The sequence below is a fragment of the Lithobates pipiens genome, unplaced genomic scaffold (genome assembly GCF_037356315.1).
Source record: "Lithobates pipiens isolate NorthernLeopardFrog02 unplaced genomic scaffold, aLitPip1_a1.2 Scaffold_27, whole genome shotgun sequence".
Taxonomy (NCBI): Eukaryota; Metazoa; Chordata; class Amphibia; order Anura; family Ranidae; genus Lithobates; species Lithobates pipiens.
Window position 1 is genome coordinate 22886652 of NW_027507788.1, and position 3731 is coordinate 22890382.

Here is a 3731-nt window from a genome sequence, read left to right on the forward strand (position 1 = left end):
CATTCCTTTGTAGATTTTGCTGTATGTTTGGGATCATTGTCTTGTTGGAAGATAAATCTCCGTCCCAGTTTCAGGTGTTTTGCAGACTCCAACATGTTTTCATCCAGAATGGTCCTGTATTTGGCTGCATCCATCTTCCCCTCAATTTTAACCATCTTCCCTGTCCCTGCTGAAGAAAAGCAGGCCCAAACCATGATGCTGCCACCACCATGTTTGACAGTGGGGATGGTGTGTTGAGGGTGATGAGCTGTGTTGCTTTTACGCCAAACATATCGTTTTGCATTGTGGGCAAAAAGTTTGATTTTGGTTTCATCTGACCAGAGCACCTTCTTCCACATGTTTGGTGTGTCTCCCAGGTGGCTTGTGGCAAACTTTAGACAAGACTTTTTATGGATATCTTTGAGAAATGGCTTTCTTCTTGCCACTCTTCCATAAAGGCCAGATTTGTGCAGTGTATGACTGATTGTTGTCCTATGGACAGACTCTCCCACCTCAGCTGTAGTTCTCTGCAGTTCATCCAGAGTGATCATGGGCCTCTTGGCTGCATCTCTGATCAGTCTTCTCCTTGTCTGAGCTGAAAGTTTAGAGGGACGGCCAGGTCTTGGTAGATTTGCGGTGGTCTGATACTCCTTCCATTTCAAAATGATCGCCTGCACAGTGCTCCTTGGGATGTTTAAAGCTTGGGAAATCTTTTTGTATCCAAATCCGGCTTTAAACTTCTTCACAACAGTATTACGGACCTGCCTGGTGTGTTCCTTGGTCTTCATGATGCTCTCTGCGCTTTCAACAGAACCCTGAGACTATCACAGAGCAGGTGCATTTATACAGAGACTTGATTACACACAGGTGGATTCTATTTATCACCATCAGTCATTTAGGACAACATTGGATCATTCAGAGATCCTCGCTGAACTTCTGGAGTGAGTTTGCTGCATTGAAAGTAAAGGGGCTGAATAATTTTGCACGCACCACTTTTCAGTTTTTTATTTGCTAAAAAAGTTAAAATTATCCAATAGATTTCGTTCCACTTCACAATTGTGTCCCACTTGTTGGTGATTCTTCACAAAAAATTAAAATTTTATATCTTTATGTTTGAAGCCTGAAATGTGGCAAAAGGTTGAAAAGTTCAAGGGGGCCGAATACTTTCACAAGGCACTGTATATATATATATATATATATATATATATATATATATATATATATAAATAAATATATGGTATAGAGGTCAGTATAAAGCGATTAACTACTTCAGCCCCCCCTTTCTGACCAGAGCACTTTTTACAATTTGGCACTACGTCACTTTAACTGACAATTACACGGTCACGCAATGTTGCACCCAAACAAAATTTGCGTCCTTTTTTCCCCATAAATAGAGCTTTCTTTTGGTGGTATTTGATCACCTCTGCGGTGTTTATTTTTTGCACTATAAACTAAAAAAAAAAACAACAATTTTGAAAACAAAAAAATATTTTTTTACTTTTTGCTATAATAAATATCCCACAAATGTTTTTTAAAAAACAAATTTCTTCATCACTTTAGGCCAATATATATTCTTCTACATATTTTTGGTAAAAAAAAAAAAAAAATCACAATAAGTGTACATTGTCCCAAAAATGTGTCAAATGTGTCCGCCATAATCCCGATAAAAATCGCAGATCACCGCCATTACTAGTAAAAAAATAATAATAACAATAAAAATGCCATAAAATTATCCCCTATTTTGTAGACGCTATAACTTTTGCGCAAACCAATCAATATACGCTTATTGCGATTTTTTTTTTACCAAAAATATGTAGAGGAATACATATCGGCTTAAACTGAGGAAAAAACTTTTTTTATATATTTTTGGGGGATATTTATTAAAGCAAAAAGTAAAAAATAATGAGTTTTTTCAAAATTGTTTCTCTTTTTTTGTTTATAGCACAAAAAATAAAAACCGCAGGGGTGATCAAATACCACCAAAGGAAAGCACAATTTGTGGGGAAAAAAAAGGATGATTTTGTTTGGGTGCAATGTCGCACGACCGCGCCATTGTCAGTTAAAGCGATGCAGTGCCAAATTGCAAAAAGTGCTCTGGTCAGGAAGGGGGTAAAATCTTCCGGGGCTGAAGCGGTTAAAGATTTTATAGATACTGGCAGAAGAAGTCCAATTGTTTGTTTTATCCCACAATACATCATCCAAGATCCGGATGTTAAATGCTGAGCTGGCCTCCCTGCTTTGGGGTCATCCTGCATTGTCCAGGTAGGAGGAGGTCTGCAGAAACATAATACTGAAGATAGAAAAAACATGGACATCAAGATGGCACTGACCACATTAATATACAAGATGAATACTACTTGTGCAAAGCCTTGCTCCCCCCTTAATAGAACAAAAAGGAGGAACTTCTATTGGAAAACAATTTCAATTAGAGAACTAAAGACAGGTGGGAGCATCTAGTGGTGAAAAGTGGGTACTACATGACTAACACCCTTCTCCAAACTTCTTCAAGTCTGATTAGGTCAGTCTTGTTTCCTGGCTGGAGGACATTCAGCTTCATCTAGCTCTTTTCACTAGGTTTGCCACCTGTCCAGGATTCACCCGGACAGTTTGGATTTTGAATCATGTGTCCGAGTTTCACTCCACCTGAAACCCAGACACATTATTCAGACCAGGCGGTGGCCCCCCAAGTAACCGAGATAGTCAAAAACAAATCTGTTGCCGCTGCGGGCAGCTGTTTGGGGGCCGGTTTGGCATCACTGAAGGGTGGGATGATGTCAGCAAGAGCAATTTGGCCACACCCACTGACACGCTCTGTGCACTACATTACTACTCCCCTTGGGGCACCCAAATGTGTCCCAGGTCTTTTATAATCCTATAGTGTTTACTGCACAAAAAAATAAAAAAATGCCATGTGCCGCAAAAGTGTTCGGGTTTGGCTTGACGAAAAGGCGCCAACCCTACTTTTCACCCCAGTCTAATTGTCCCTTTCATTCAGTGATTTTCAGTTTCTTCAATCATGGGGGCTCAGCAGCAAAGGTGGCCATTAGCTAAGGTGGTCAGCATGCCTGGCAATGCCCACACCTCCAGACTGATATCCTCCCATCAAGGAATTTTAATATTTGCATAACTCCTCCCAAGAGCCACCCCACTGGTTGCATCAGGGCTGGGGGTGTAACGACATATTCGGTGACCCGTCGCAGTTTGCTACGGAAGTGACATTCCGTCGCCGCCATCTTGCTACACCCCACAGTCATCCACAGTAAGGATACACTAAGAAGGGGGAAAGCGGACATGTTGTTACCCCCACCAGAGTTTTTCATTTTACACGTATTTATAACAGTAAAGTCAGTTTATATAGTGAAATACAGGACTTACAACTCCGTCTGACTGCTTAGATGTTGAATTTTAAAAGCAGCAAACTTCTGTTAGATTATCAAACCTGTGAGATGAGCAGGGTTACCGCTGCTTTTAAAATTCAAGATCTTAGTAGTCAGACGGAGTTGTAAGTCCTGTATTTCACTATATAAACTGACTACTGTTATAAATACGAGTAAAATGCAAAACTCCGGCGGGTGTAACAACATGTCCACTTTCCCCCTTCTTAGTGTATCCTTACTGTGGACCAGTGTGGGGTGTAGCAAGATGGCGGCGACGGAATGTCACTTTTGCAGCAAACTGCGATGGGTTGCCGAATATGTCGTTACAGGGGCTCTTGAGAAGAGTACTGAGGCGAAGCTATGTACAGCACCCTG